At 41.4% G+C, this 16312-nt stretch overlaps 1 pseudogene; it reads right to left on the bottom strand.

Moving 5' to 3' along the window:
* Positions 1-5610: 5610 nt before the first annotated feature.
* LOC746069 (regulation of nuclear pre-mRNA domain-containing protein 1A-like) lies at positions 5611-7711 on the bottom strand (annotated as a pseudogene).
* Between the last annotated feature and the right edge of the window lie 8601 nt (positions 7712-16312).

The raw sequence follows: 16312 nt of genomic DNA, 5'->3' as shown, positions 1-16312 counted from the left end.
TTGCAGTGAGCCAAGATCGAGCCATTTCACTCCAGCCTGGGCAACAAGAATGAAACCCTGTTTCAAAAAATTAATTAATTAATTAAATTAAAAATTATCATTTTCCAAGTAAACTCACTTAATATTGCAGTTTCTTTTCTTTGCTCCCAGGTGGGCAGCATTTCCTTTCTATTTGTAGTTTCTTGTTTCCTTTGCTCAGCAATCAATGACCCCACTCTCAGTCTAGGAACTTCTAGTCTCTGCTGAAGAGCTAGTACATTCCCATCTAGTTTTTTAAAAAATTGATACATAATAATTGTGCATATTTATGGGGTACATGTGATACTTTGATACATATAATCCGTACAATGTAATAATCAAATCGGGGTAATTAGCATATCCATCACCTCAAACATTCCTCATTTCTTTGTGTTGGGAATATTTGAAATCTCTTCTAGCAATTTTTATTTGTTTTGTTTTAAATTTTGATTTTTTATATTGACAGGAAATAATTGTGTATATTCATGGGGTACATAGGGATGTTTCAATACATATAATGTATAGTGCTCAGAGCATGGTAATTAGCATGTTCATCATCTCAAACATTTATTATTTCTTTGCATTGGGAACGTTCAATATTCTCCTTGTAGCTATTTTGAAATGTACGATAAATTGTTGTTAATTACAGTTACCCTATTGTGATACTGGACACTAGAGCTTGTTTTTTCTATCTGACTATGTGTTTGCACCCATTAACCAAGCTCCCTCCCCTACTTCCTTCCAGCCCCTGGTAACCATCATTCTACTCTCCACTTCCATGAGAGCAACTTTTTTAGCTTCCACATGTGAATGAGAACATGCAATATTTGTCTTTCTGTGCCTGGCTTATCTCACTTAAAATAATGACCTCCAATTCCATCCATGTTGCTGTGATAGGATTTTATTCTTTTTTGTGGCTGAATAGTATTCCACTGTGTATATATACCACATTTTCTTTATCCACTCATTGGTTGATGAATACTTAGGTTGATTCTGTAACTTGGCTATTGTGAATAGTCCTGCAATAAACATGGCTGGAGCAGGTATACCTTTGATATACTGATTTCCTTTCCTTTGGATAAATACACAGTGGTGAAATTGCTGGATTATACAGTAGTTCTATTTTCAGTTTTTTGAGGAAACTTCATGCTGTTTTCCATAATGGCTGTACTAATTTACATTCCCACCAAAAGTATATAAGAGTTCCCTTTTCTCCACATCCTTGCCAGCATTTGTTATTTATTTATTTATTGTCTTTTTGATAATAGCCATTCTAACTGGAGTGAGATGATAGTTCATTGTGGTTTTGATTTACATTTATCTGATGATTAGTGCTGTTAAGCATATTTGCATATATCTGTTGGCTATTTGTGTGCCTTCTTTTGAGATGTGCCTATTCATGTGGTCTTTGCCCCTCCTTTTTTTTTTTTTTTGAGATGGAGTCTCTCTGTCACCCAGGCTGGAGTGCAGTGGCATGATCTTGGCTCACTGCAACCTCCACCTCCCAGGTTCAAGCAATTCTCCTGCCTCAGCCTCCAGAGTAGCTGGGACTAAAGGCACATGCCACCACGCCTGGCTGATTTTTTTGTGTTTTTAATAGAGACGGGGTTTCACCATGTTGGCCATGCTGGACTCAGTCTCCTGACCTTGTGATCTGCCTGCCTCAGTCTCCCAAAGTGCTGGGATTACAGGTGTGAGCCACCACACCCAGCCTTTGCCACTTTTTAATGGGATTATTTGTTTTTTTGCTGTTGAGTTGCTTGAGTTCCTTGTATATTCTGGATATTAGTCCCTTGTTGGATGAATGGTTTGGAAATAATTTCTCATATTTTACAGGTTGTCTCTTTACTCTGTTGATTGTTTCCTTTTCTTAGTTTAATATAGCCTCTTTTGTCTGTTTTTGTTTTTGTTGCCTGTGCTTTTGAAGTCTTAGGCATAAAATCTTTGCCTAGACCAATGTCCTGAAGCATTTTCCCTATGCTTTTTCTAGTAGTTTTATAGTTTCAGGTCTTGCATTTAAGCCTTTAATTCATTTTTAGTTGATTTTTTGTATATGGTGAGAGAGGGGTCTAGATTCATTCTTCTGCATAGGGATATCTAGATTTCCCAGCACCGTTTATTGAGAGTGTCCTTTCACCAGTGTATGTTGTTGTCACCTTTGTCAAAAATCAGTTGGCTGTTTGTGGCAGAATTCACACAGAAAAAAAAATCAGTTGGCTGTAAATATGTGGATTTACTTCTGAATTCTCTATTCTGTTTAGTTGGTCTGTGTGTCTGTTTTTATGCCAATATCATGCTGTTTCGTTTATTATGGCCTCGTAGAATCTTTTGAAGTCAGATAGATGCCTCCAAACTTTGTTCTTTGTATATTGCTTTAGCTGCTTGCATTCCCATCTGGTTTTAATTATGTCAAGGCAAGCCCTGATTCCTCTAAAGGTTACTCTATTTTTGTACTTGTTTTATTTATTTTTAACTGATCAATGGGCTAATATCACTTCAGTTTTTAAATAAGTAACTATTAATATTAGTGATTATGTATTTTTGTTTTTGCATTATCTTCCATGCTACATCAAAATCAGGATTTATCAAATTTTCAGGTAACAATGGAGGTAAGAAATTTTTATTTATTTTTTTCTTTTTAATTAATATTTTTGAGACAGGGTCTGACTCTGTTGCCCAGGCTGGAGTGTAAGGCATGATCTCAGCTCACTGCAGCTTCCACCTGCCAGACAGAAACCATTCTTCCACCTCAGCCCTCCTGAGTAGCTGGAACTACAGGTGTGCACCACCATGCCTGGCTAATTTTTGCATTTTTGGTAGAGACAGGGTGTTGCCATGTTGCTCAGGCTGGTCTCGAACTCCTGGGCTCAAGTGATCCTCCCAACTTGGCCTCCCAAAGTGCTGAGATTACAGGCGTGAACCACCACACCCAGCCTGGAAGTAAGGATTTTTTAAAAGTAACTGATGGAGTGACCGGGCGTGGTGGCTCATACCTGTAATCCCAGCACTTTGAGAGGCCAAGGTGGGTGGATCATTTGAGGTCAGGAGTTTGAGACTAGCCTGACCAACAAGGTGAAACTCTGTCTCTACTAAAAATACAAAAAAATTAGCCGGGTGTGGTATTGAGCGCCTGTAATCCTAGCTACTTAGGAGGCTGAGGCAGGCGAGTCACTTGATGCCAGGAGGCAGAGGTTGCAGTGAGCTGAGATCATGCCACTGCACTCCAGCCTGGGCAACAGAGTAAGACTCTATCTAAAAAAAAAAAAAAAAAAAAGTAATAGATGGCTTGTTTTATGTATCTCAAATAAATAAATAAAATGTTTACAATTGATTACTTAGGGAATCTGTGTCAAATGTGATAAAACATGCAAAGTTAGGTAAACTCTAAAGAATCATGTCTGTTGATGCCACATTATACTTGCAAAAGAAATAGATAACCTTGGCTGGGCACGGTGGCTCACATCTGTAATCCTAGCACTTTGGGAGGCCAAGGCAGGCCGATCACAGGGTCAGAAGTTGGAGACCAGTCTGGCCAACATAGTGAAACCTTGTCTTTTCTAAAAATACAAAAAATTAGCTGGGTGTGGTGGTGTGTACCTGTAATCCCAGCTACTCGGGGGGCTGAGGCAGGAGAATCACGTGAACCGGGGAGGCAGAGGTTGCAGTGAGCCAAGATTGCGCCATTGCACTCCAGCCCGGGCAACAGTGCGAGACTCTGTCTCAAAAAAAAAAAAAAAAAAAAAAAGAGAAAAGGAAATAGGTAACCAGATAACCTCTCTATAAAACATTCAGACTTACAATTTTCATTTCACTTATTTAACCAATAGCAAAAGGGACAAAAATAAACCAATTGCTGATATAGCCTTTCAATTATTTATTTTGTACTAAGAGGTTAAAAATTTTTTCAAATAGAGAACTAATATTTAAAAAATTTTTTGGCCAGGTGTGGTGACTCATGCCTGTAATCCCAGCACTTTTGGTGGCCAAGGTGGAAGGGTCATCTGAAGCCAAGAGTTTGAGAGCAGCCTGGGTTATATGACAAGACCCTGTCTCTATGCAAAAAAAAAAAAAAAAAAAAAAAGAGGCCAGTGTGGTGGCGCATACTTGTTGTCCCAAGTACTCAGGAGGCTGAGGCAGGAGGATCATTTGAACCCAGGATTTCAAGGCTGCAGAGAGCTATGATTGTGCCACTGCACTCCAACCTGGGCAACAGAAATTCCATCTCTAAAAAATAAAAATAAAAATATGAAAGTAAAAGGTTTTTTTTTTTTTTTTGACAAAGCTGATAGCTTTGCTTGAGCCAGATCAATTTTGTGTTGTAGAATATTTACATCTTTACCTTTGAAATCTATTGCCTGCTTTGTTGGCTGTTTAGCCAAGATGAACACTGAAAAGCAAACAAACAAACAAAAACAAAAACCACCTAGGTTTCAACAACAACAAGTCACACCTACTTGGTAGGATTTATTTTTTATTTTTTTATTTTTTATTTTTTTGAGACAGTGTCTCCCTCTGTCACCCAGGCTAGGAGTGCAGTGGCATGATCTTGGCTCACTGCAACCTTTGTTTCCTGGGGTCAAGCGATTCTCTTGCCTCAGACTCCCAAGTAGCTGGGACTACAGGTGCGTGCTGCCATGCCCAGCTAATGACCTCCATGTTTAATGTTACATGACCAATCTCTAGGGAATATGGAATCAAAGGCATGGAGACAGAATCCATATTTTGTTTGGGGAAAAGAGGGATAATCTTTGTTCCAACATAAGATTATGTTGGGACATTTAGTCTCATCTACAGTCCAGTCCTAACGATACCAAAATGAAGTCTCAACCAACTCTGATTGGTTCCTTCCCTTTAGGAATTACATAGTATACAGTGATTAGACACTGAAGAAAATAAAGAAAAACAATTGAAAATATATGAGGAAACAGAAACATGAGATTTCTCACAAGGCCCTGGATAAAAAAAAAATTACCAAAAGACCTTTTGAAAATAATCACTATTTGTGAGCTGATTAATACACAGAGATCTTTTTTTTTTTTTTTTTTTTTTGGCAGAGTCTCGCTCTGTTGCCCAGGCTAGAGTGCAGTGGCTCATCTCGGCTCACTGCAACCTCCGCCTCCTGGGTTCAAGAGATTCTCCTTCCTCAGCCTCTCAAGTAACTGGGACTACAGGTGTGTGCCACCATGCCCAGCAAATTTTTGTATTTTTAGTAGAGATGGTGTTTTGCCATGTTGCCCAGGCTGGTCTTTAACTCCTGACCACAAGTGATCTGCCCACTTCGGCCTCTCAAAGTTCTGGGACTACAGGCCCAGCCCATCACTTTGTTTAAATGAAGTCATAGGTCAGGTGCATGCCACTGTACTCCAGCCTGGATGACAGAACAAGACACTGTGTCAAAACCCCACCACCCCAAAACTAATTCATGCTAACTTACAAAGAAAATAGTAAACAAACCAACATTTCAAACATTTTTACTAATTGTCATTTATTTTGCTAGTGTTTCTCTCTCAAAAATATGCAAAAATACCACTACAGGACTATCCACCTGTCTCCACCTCTTGCAGTCTTGGGACCGGGAAAGAGGCTGGTCCATTAATCTTCACTGTAGATGTCCCTGCAAAGGGCAGGTGCATGCAGCTGCCAGTGACATTGGGTAGTCAAGATTAGTCTGACAGGCTCTGGATCGGGGACCTGAATTCTTTGCACACCAGGGAAACTCTGGCTCACTTGCACTTGTATTCTTCCAATTTATGCTTTCTCTGCAAGGGCTTCCATTGGACAATGAAGAAAATCTGCTAACATTCGAGTGAGTTGCTTCCTCTCATCTATTTCTGCTGCCATTCTGCCATTGTAATCTGCCGGCAACATACATGCATCCATCATTTTAGAAAGCCTTTCTCCAGGTTCTTTATCTGCTATTTTATCTAGTAGAGATACTTCTTGGTCTACAGCAGGCAAAAAAGTGATCCTCTAGTGAACTCCTGCATCACCCAAGGCTGCATTTTCTAGATTTTGTAATGCTGTCACGAGATTTAGAGTCTGTGGTGGTGGCTCACTTGCAGATCCCAGAGAGGAACAGTTTTTATTTTCATTCATCTTTATCTGTTTATAAATTTGCTTCCTAGGCTTCTTATCACCACACAGAGCTTAAGTTGCTCTAATACATTGTTTCATTGTTTCTTGTTTGTTTGCTTGTTTGTGGTTTTTTTGAGACAGGGTCTTGCTCTGTCGCCCAGGCTGGAGTACAGTGGTGCGATCATGGCTCGCTAAAGCCTCAACCTCCTGGGTGGAAGTGATCCTCCCACCTCAGCCTCGCGAGTAGCTGGGACCACTGGAGCACATCACCATGCCCAGCTGATTTTTTTTTTTTTTTTTAGAGATGGAGTCTAGCTATGTTGCCCCGGCTGGTCTCAAATTTCTGAGCTTGAGTGATCCTCCCACTTTGGCCTCCCAAAGTGCTGAGATTATAGGCGTGAGCCACCACGCCTGGCCTCTAAATACATCATTTGCATAAACAGACCTTTCTTCCCAAATAGACAACACTCTTCCAATGTGCTTCTGTGCTTCTTACAACTCTCATCAGTTTCACTTGAAACATGCTTAAAAGCTTCCACTATAACCAGTGCAAATCTTTTGTAAGCTCCGGCCCCTTCCTTTTGCTTTGTATTTTAGTAGAGACAAGGTTTCACCATGTTGCCCAGGTGGTCTCACTGGCAAGGTAAGAAAAGTAAGCTTCCTGTTTGGCTTTGCTCTCTGCAGCTCCAGCTACCATGCGGTGACCACAGGCCCGGGTGCTTCTTGCTGTGATGAATGAGCCACAGGGACCAGGTCTGCATGCTCTGCTGCGCATTGCTTAACCCCGACAGCTCCTTCTCCAGTGCCGCCTCAGAGAAGACTGACATCCCTTCCACCCCACATTCACGCCGTCCCACACTGGGGTGACAGGAGGAGAGTTAAGTTGCCCTCTCGCAGCCTCGCCCGCTCAACTCACCCTTTCCACACCCTCACTACCACCCTGCTTGGTAGGATTTAATCCTAACACATATTACCCAAAATCCCATCTAACTCATCCGAACTTTGGAAAGTGACACACCTTAAGTGGTTGTGATTAAAACAGGCATTAACTTCTTTTGCTCCAGTGTGCTAAGAAACATTTGAAGGACATTCTTTTGGTTTTATTTGTTTGTTTGTTTGTTTGTTTTTGAGACAAGGTCTCACTCTGCCGCCCAGGCTGGAGAGCAGTGGCGCCATCATACTCACCATAGTCACCATAGCCTTGAACTGCTGTGCCCAAGTGATCCTTCCATCTCAGCCTCTTGAGTAGCTAGGACTACAGGCACACACCACCATGCCTGGCTAATGTTTTTAAAAATTTTTTGTAGAGATGAGGTCTCTCTGTGCTGCCCAGGCTGGTCTCCAACTCCTGGTCTCAAGCGATCCTCCTGCCTCGGCCTCTCAAAGTGCTGGGATTACAGGCATGATCCACTGTGCCTGGCCAGCTTGATGGTTTTTAATGAAGCTACATACATAGGCAGCTCATGACCCAGCAATTCCACTCCATGGCATTCCCAAGGGAAGAGATATATCCACACAGACTTGTACATGATTATTCATAGAACCTTTATGAATTATAGCCCCAAACTGAAAACAACCCAAATGCCCATCAATCCGTAAATGGATAAACAAAGAAAGGAACAAATTGCCAACATGCATGTTAACATAGATAAAATCTCAAAAGCATGTTGACAAAAAAAAAAAATCAAAAGCGTGTTGAACAAAAGAAGCCAGAGACAGGATTATTGTACTGCATTATTATACTATGATGTCATTTGCATGAAAATCTAGAAAAGACAAATCTACAGTGATAGAAGCAGGACAGTATTTTCCCGAGGCCAGGAATTGGGGGTAGGATCTGGCAAAGGAAACGTTTAAGAGGATAACAATATTCTGCATCTTGCTCATGGTGATTGTTACGCAGGTGCCACATTTACTAAAATTCACACTGTACAGCTTAAATGGATGCATTTTATTATATGTAAAGTTTTTTTTTTTTTTTGAGACAGAGTCTCACTCTGTCACCCAGGCTGGAGTGCAGTGGCACGATCTCCGCTCACTGCAACCTCCACCTCCTGGGTTCAAGTGATTTTTCTGCCTCAGTCTCCTGAGTAGGTGGGATTACAGGCGCGTGCCACCATGCCCGGCTAATTTTTCTATTTTTAGTAGAGACGGGGTTTCACCATGTTGGTCAGGCTGGTCTCAAACTCCTGACCTCGTGATCGTGATCTGCCCGCCTCGGCCCCCCAAAATGTTGGGATTACAGGTGTGAGCCACCGCATCCAGCCTAAAGTTGATTTTTTTAAAGCCCACAGAACCTGTCTCTGTTTTGATTAGTTCCCCAGATTCATTGTTTTTTTTTTTCGTTTTTGGTTTTTTTTCTTTTTTTGAGTTTCGCTCTTGTCACCCAGGCTGGAGTGCAATGGTGTGATCTCGGCTCACTGCAACCTCTGGCTCCTGGGTTCACGCAATTCTCCTGCCTCAGCCTCTGGAGTAGCTGAGATTACAGGCGTCCGCCACCACTCCAGGTTGAGTTTTGTATTTTTAGTAAAGACAGGGTTTCACCATGTTGGCCAGGCTGGTCTTGAATTCCTGACCTCAGGTGATTTGCCTGCCTCAGCCTCCCAAAGTGCTGAGATTACAGGCATGAGCCACGGCGCCCGGCATCCAGATTCATTGTTAATTTTAATGGGTTGCACTCCCTGTTTGGAGAGTGAGCTTCCTGCTGATGGTCAATATGTATGTATGTATGTATGTATGTATGTATGTATGTATGTATATATGTATGTATATTTTTTTGACAGCAGGTCTCACTTTGTTGTCCACAGCTTGCTGCAGCTTCCTGGACTCAAGCAATCCTCCGGCCTCAGCCTCCTGAGTAGCTGGGACTACAGACATGCACCACCACACTCGGCTAATTTTTTTGTATTTTTTTGTAGAAATGGGGTCTCACCATGTTGCCCAGGCTGGTCTGGAACTCCTGGGCTCAAGCGATGATCCCGCCTTGGCCTCCCAAAATGCTGGGATTACAGGCGTGAGCCACCGCGCCCGGCCGGCCACTATTTATTGATCCCTCGATATGTGCCAAATGCTGCTCTAAGAGCTTTGCATATATTAAGCTACTAAATCTACCAACCATGCCACACAATGTCAACAGCTCCATGTTAGAGATGGGAGAACTGAGGCACAGAGAGGGCAAGCCTCTTGCCTAAGAGCACAGCACGTGATTTTTGTAAGTAACAAACAGAATTTAACCTACATAGTCAGGCTCCAGAGTTTAGTTTGTAATAATAGCAATACACTATCTCCTACTGAATTTGCTGATAGATACCTAAGAGCTAGTAAATTAAGGAAATCAAAGTTTTAATTAATAGATAACACCAGGTAAAAGGAGGAACATAGAAAAATGACTAAATATGAGAGCAGGGGAAGGGTTCCCAAACTGGGCAATATGCTTTCTATACCTGTTTCCCCACTTGTGAAATAAACTACTCCACCTAGCAAACTCACTCTTAGGCACCTCACTGAGAAAAAAGTATTTCACGTGCATACATGATTTAAAAAGTTAAGGGCCAGGTGTGGTGCCTCATGCCTCTAATCACAGTACTTGGGGGGCAGAGGCAGGAGGACTGTTTGAATCCAGGAGTTGAAGACCATCCTGGGCAATATAACAAGACGCAGTCGAAGAGAAGAGGAAGAGAAGAGAAGAGAAGGAAAGAAATTCTGGAAGGAAGGAAGAAAGAAAAAAAAGAAAGAAGAAAAAGAAGGAAGAAAGAAAGGAAAGAAAGAAAAGAAAAGAAAGAAGAAAAGAACAGAACAGCAGGTTCTTGCCTTCTCTAGAATCCCAAGCCCTCTATGGGAAGTAAACACTCCGACCCCTTCTGTTTCTCCTGTTATTATCTCTGTATTCCCAAATGATAAGCTATCACGCTTTCTGATTTATTAGTATCATATGTTATCTTTTGATTTGCTGGCCTGATAGGTAAGGACTTAGCTCTCCAAAACTCTCTCCCACATTTCTCCTTTGCCCCACAAAATTGTACCGGAATTCTCTATTAAATCACTCTAAATTTCTAGGACAATGCAAATTTTGCTCACTGCTGAACTAAGAAGCCCACTAAACCACAATTCCTTTCTTTGTTCTTGGAATTAGTAATCGCCTTTTTTTTCTTATCCTGGTTTTCCATCAATTTGTCATTATTTTTTCCCTAATGTCCAACATCTTTGTCTATCGCTGCATACATTTAAACATACCCATTCCACTTTCTTCCTCATGGTCTCCTTCGTAACTCCATGCTGTCATTGGGACTGGGTGCTCTCTCTCTAAGGATGCGTTGTGGCTTGCATGCTGGAGTCCCATTTCCCATGTGGCTGTTAGCACGTGAAGAGATGGTAGTGATGTTCACCATGATAATGCTGCTGGTTTATTGTGGAAGATCTCAGCAGAAGTCACTGTACGTCATTTTGTTATCTCCCTCCTTTTTTAAAAAAAAATGTCTGTACCCATCCATCCACTAACTGTATGTCATTTATTGAAAGTGTATTCCATATGCATAAATTGAGTTCACATATGTAATCAGATAGAATTCAGAAACAGGGATTTCAGAAACCTAGGTCCTAGGTTGTGCAACTGCTACTATTCAAGTATCCTTTTCTGGATCTCAATTCAAATAACCTAACTCTAAAGGATACATTTATGGGATAGTTGGAGGAGTTTAAGCAGAATATTTGGTATAAAATTGCTACAAAATTATTAGCGTTTCAGGTATGATATAGTATTGTAGTTATATGTAAAATTTTTCTTAACTTTTGGAGATAGTTACTGGAAGATTTCTATATCAAGTGATGTCTGTGATTTGCTTCAAAATAATCCTTTGTGGGGGTGAGGGAGCAAGGTGAAATAGCGTAGGCTGAGCATCTCAAAACTGAAAATCGAAAATCTGAAAAGCTCCAAAATTCAAAACGTTTTTGTTTTGAGACAGAGTCCACTCTGTCGCCCAGGCTGGAGTGCAGTGGCACAATCTCAGCTCACTGCAACCTCTGCCTCCCAGGTTCAAGTGATTCTCCTTCCTCAGCCTCCCAAGTAGCTGGGATTACAGGCACCTGCCACCACGCCTGGCTAATTTTTGTATTTTTAGTAGAGACGGGGTTTTGCCATGTTGGCCAGGCTGGTCTTGAACTCCTGACTTCAGGTGATCCGCTTGCCTCGGCCTCCCAAAGTGCTGGGATTACAGCCATGAGCCACCATGCCTGGCCCAAAATGTTTTGAGTGCTAACCTGACACTTAAAGGAAATGCTTGCTTTGCAGCATTCAGATTAGAGAGTTTTGGAGTTGGAATGCTCAACCTGTAAACATAAAGCAAATATTCCAAAATCTGAAATCTGAAACACTTCTTGTCCTAAGCATTTTGGATAAAGGATTCTGAACCTGTATAAGAAACAAAATTGGCTATATGTTGATAATTGCTCAAGTTGGGTGATGGGAGTTCATTATACCACTCTCTCTATGTTTGCATGTGTTTAAAACATTCCAGAACAATTTGTTTTTAAATGGTTTTCAGGGTAGGTCAGGAAAAAAAATAAATCTGATAATTGTAGGAGACAGAATTTAAAACTCATCTTCTAGCAAGGATATATTTCTTTTTTAATTTACTTAATGAACTTACAGTAGACTTAGTTATTTTAGTTTCTCTACCGTTACTTAAATTACAAATCTGAGGCCGAAGTGGGACGATCACTTGAGCTCAGGAGTTCAAGACCAGCTTAGGCAACAAAGTGAGACTCTGTCGCTACAAAAAATTAAAAAGTTAGCTAGGAATGGTGAGAGCCTGTAATCCCAGCACTTTGGGAGGCTGAGGTGTGAGGATTGCTTGAGCCCAGGAGTTGGAGGCTGCAGTGAGCCATGATTGTGCCACTGCACGGCAGCCTGGGTGACAGAGCAAGACCCCAACTGAAAAAAAATAAATAAATAAAATTTATGTTTTAGTGTATTTACGTATTTATATAAAAACTCAATTTAAATACCAAAGTCAAGATTCATCCATTTGTTCAACAGCAATTGAGCATCTTCCATAGATGCCAGCACTCTTGGGTACTCAAGATACACCTATAACAAGTACTCAGAATAGCGACTCAAAAATTAGTTTGTGATTTAAAAAAAAAAAAGCTGGAAAGCTATCTTTTACATACATTATTTCATTTCATCCTTCTAGCTATTCTGCAAGATAGCTAATCTAATAGGCCTAAATGAAATTAAGGTTCAGAGAGAATAAGTCACTTGCCCCACTGGCTAATGGAGGAAATGGGACTGTAATCCACATTGATCTGCCAAGTCTGGGTCCTTCCACTGCACGTGGCCCTGAGCTCTCTCACCTGCTGGATGGCATGAGGCTTGATTGGAAGCACTCTCATCTGTTAGATCAACTCTCCACAGCACGCTCCTGGAACACAACTGCTGTGTACCACTCTAGCAGTCAAGCAAGCAAGAGAAGCTGACTTTGAGTAAACTGAAAGCCAATTATTTAAAGGATATTGGGTACTTCAGGATTTTGGAGTGGTCTAGAGAGACTGGTTCAAGGCTAAAGTTCCAGAAGAAAAAAAATGCCCAAACCCATCTTACGGAACTGGTCGGATGAGGAAACTGATGCCACCACCACTGAGTCCCACTGAGTGCCCTGCCACGGAAACACAGCTTTACCACCTCCTCGCATGCCTGGGTCCCAAATGCAGGAGTCCAAAGTTTTCTGGGTTGTCCTGAGAGAGGATGGACTGACATAGCCAGCATTCCCCAAATCTAGCACGGGTGCTCAGAGGGAGCTGGGCAAGGCAACCACTCTGTGATTCTCTCTGTGGGATGTTCAATACATTTGCATGCCTCTTCTCCAATTAAAAAAGAGCAACTGGACAGACAGAAACCACAACAAACACCCTCTGTCCCCCCAAATAATGTGAACAAGTCTTTGGTGAAATGGCAGAAAAGCAGGCAGTTTAACAGGTTTCTCTACTGCAGGGCCACTCGGGACATTCATGCATGCATTCATTCATTCGTTTGAGGCAGAGTGTCACGCTGTCGCTCAGGCTGGAATGCAGTGGTGCAATCATAGCTCACTGCAGCCCCGGCCTCCGGAGCTCAAGCGATCTGCCTGCCTTGGCTTCCCAAGCAGCTGGGATTACAGGCATTAGCCATCGTGCCCAGCCAACATGGAGCTTTTAATATGCTTTACAGCATGAACAATCTCCAGGAGGAGGATGTAGTAGTTCCCAAATATTGGTGATCATGGAACTTTTATTTCTGTAACAGACTAAATATGATGGAAAAAGTGGTGCTGGTGGTAGGCTTTATGCTCAATTGCTTCTTCTTTTGTCCTCTGCGAAGTCCTATTCATTTGACATTAAAAGTTTTTTTTTTTCCTTTTTTTTTTGAGACAGAGTTTTGCTCTTGTTGCCCAGGCTAGAGTCCAATGGCGCGATCTTGGCTCACTGCAACCTCTTCCTCCCAAGTTCAAGCGATTCTCTTGCCTCAGCCTCCCGAGTAGCTGGGATTACAGGTGTTAGCCACCACGCCAGGCTAATTTTTGTATTTTAGTAGAGACGGGGTTTCACCATGTTGGTCAGGCTGGTCTCGAACTCCTGACCTCAGGTGATCCACCTGCCTCGGCCTCCCAAAGTGCCAGGATTACAGGCATGAGCCACCACACCCAGCCTATTTTTTTAATATTAAAAAAATTCCCCACTTGCCAAGGCTGACCTATCATTTGCCCTCTAAGAGGTTTTTGGGTAAGCCCAGGCAAAGATTTTTTTTTTTTTTTTTTTTGAAGGTTTTAGTTCTGATTCCACTCCCTGAACTGTAGTTCTGGGGCCCACATATCTCATCTGGGCTATAGCAGCCACTCCCAACTGGCCTCCCAGGTCCTGCCCTGTCATCACAAATGCAAATCCAGTTGTCACTTCCTTAACTGAAAACACTCTGATGGCTTCCCATTGCCCTCGTGAAATGCCATGTTCTGGTTCCTACTTCCTTCCCGTTTTCTCTTGTCACGGCCCCCTCCCCCGCAAAACTTCTCCCCCTACGGGCAACCAGATGTTTGCTAATCACTTACTTTGGAAAGCTGGTCTGGCTGGGTCCTCTTCCCATGGACTCCTGTAGCATCCTACATTTTCACTTTTCATAGCACTTAAACCGCATGGTAACTGCTTGACCACTTGACCACTGGTCTGTACTCCCCACCAGATAACAAGTTCTGAGGTTCTGAGAGGCAGAAATTCATTTTGATTTTTTTTTTTTTTTTTTTTTTGGAGACAGTCTTATTCTGTCACCCTGGCTGGAGTCCAGTCACACAAGTCATAGCTCACTGCAGCCTTGAACTCCTAGGCTCAGGCAATCCTCCCACCTTAGCCTCCTGAGTAGCTGAGACTGTGGGTGTGTGCTACACCCAGCTAATTTTCTCACACATTAATACCCAGCAAAACACTTGCCATGTAAAAGTGAGTCTATAAAGTGATGAACACACTTTAAAATAGGGTAACAAATATCTTTTTATTTTTCTGTCCCTTTAAAATACGGTAACAAATATCTTTTTATTTTTCTCTGTCTCTCATACAGTCAGACTGGCATAGCAGGTATCAGTGGTACACTAAAAACATCAGATTTTAATGTGTTCCATGATGAAGCAGACAAGACGCACTTCCTATCTTTGGTGGGAAAAAAAGAAATTATACTTACCCTTTGTAAAAGCATAGAGAAAGTTTAGAGCTGAAGAATAAGACTCAAATTTCTATGGTTTCAACAGGACAGGAAGCGAGAGAAACCTCAGTTGCTGAGGGCAGGGTATTTGTCAGTTAGAAGGATTGTTAAATCTTTATAAAATGCCAATCAAGATGGCTATTCTAAAGGAGAAAAGAGCGTCTCAAAAAGCAGCACTATCAGATAGTCACGAGCTTGAATGTTTTCAGAGAGGTTCTTCAGGAAAACACCAAACACCATTTTCAGAATGAGAGGCCAAATATCCTCTCTTTGCCTTTAGTCCAGTTTTCAGGAGTTTGCTTGGTTCAAAAGATTAGGTAAAATTTCCTCATGGTTATCTCAACTAAGATGTTGACTTTGGGCAAAGTTGTAACAACGTTTTTTTTTTCCCCCTTAAAGATTTGGGTTAACACACTTACTGAGTATTGACTCTGCAGCTAGGCACTATTTAAGTGCTTTACATGAATTAACACTTTAAGACTTGAAATAAGCCTGGAAGATTAGCATTATGCCTGTATCCTATATATTATCTCTCTGTACCAAAGAAACTGGCATTATGCCCACTTAATAAATGAGGAAACTAAGGTTGCATAATTTAGCTGAAGTTACAAAACTACCAAGGAGCAGATCTGAGATTCAAATCCAGGCAGTTGGGCCTAACAGTCTACATTCTTAACAGTAATATTATAATGGCTCTTGAATAAATTCACTTCACACACATACATAAAGATCCATTCGATCTGAGTCAGAGATTTGGATTTTGGTGCTGGCTCTTGTCTTTAGTAAGTTGTGGGGATTTCATGTAGACACTTAGCAAATCTGAGACTGTCTACTCCACCTGTAAAATTAGATGATTGGATTCAATCAGTCACCTCCTAACAACGTGAGAGAGGAGATGAGAAGGTAGAGGTGGTGGTTAGAAACTAACATCACAAGGATCCTTGGCCCATTCCGAACAAATACTCCTTAGGAAAATGAGTTGTTCTGCTAGAAGTTAAGATATGAAAAATCTCTGGACTGTAACAGATTGTTTTCTTTTGAAGCCCATGGAATCCAAGTAATGTGGCATCTGGAAGTCCCCTCCAAGTGCATGCAAAGACACAGGTGGGTTTTCCTAGAGGAGGAGTCAAGTCTTTTATTAAACACTCAAAGGAATTCATGACTCCAAAAAAGATGAAGGGCCTATAAAATACTTCTTCAGCTTTATGCTCTTGGAGGAAACTGGCAATCCAAGTTTGTAAAGAGCAATATGACAAAACCTGTATTTCCTGATTAACAGCCAAGTGTTATTAGACTATGATGAATAAGACATATTAAAAGTAATCATAACCTAATAAACTGGGTACCTACACGTGCTACTTAAAATTTGCTGTCTTGGACACAGAGCTAAAGTAAAATATCTCATCTAGAACTAGCTTATATCTGATACAGACAATATGTTTTAACATTTTTTTCAGAGTTACAAACAATAAACCAAAGAAAAAGTCCAATCACGAG

The sequence above is a fragment of the Pan troglodytes genome, chromosome 18 (genome assembly GCF_028858775.2).
Source record: "Pan troglodytes isolate AG18354 chromosome 18, NHGRI_mPanTro3-v2.0_pri, whole genome shotgun sequence".
In the NCBI taxonomy this organism is placed as follows: Eukaryota; Metazoa; Chordata; class Mammalia; order Primates; family Hominidae; genus Pan; species Pan troglodytes.
Note: the sequence above shows the minus strand (reverse complement) of the source record. Positions and strands in the feature narration are given on the sequence as shown.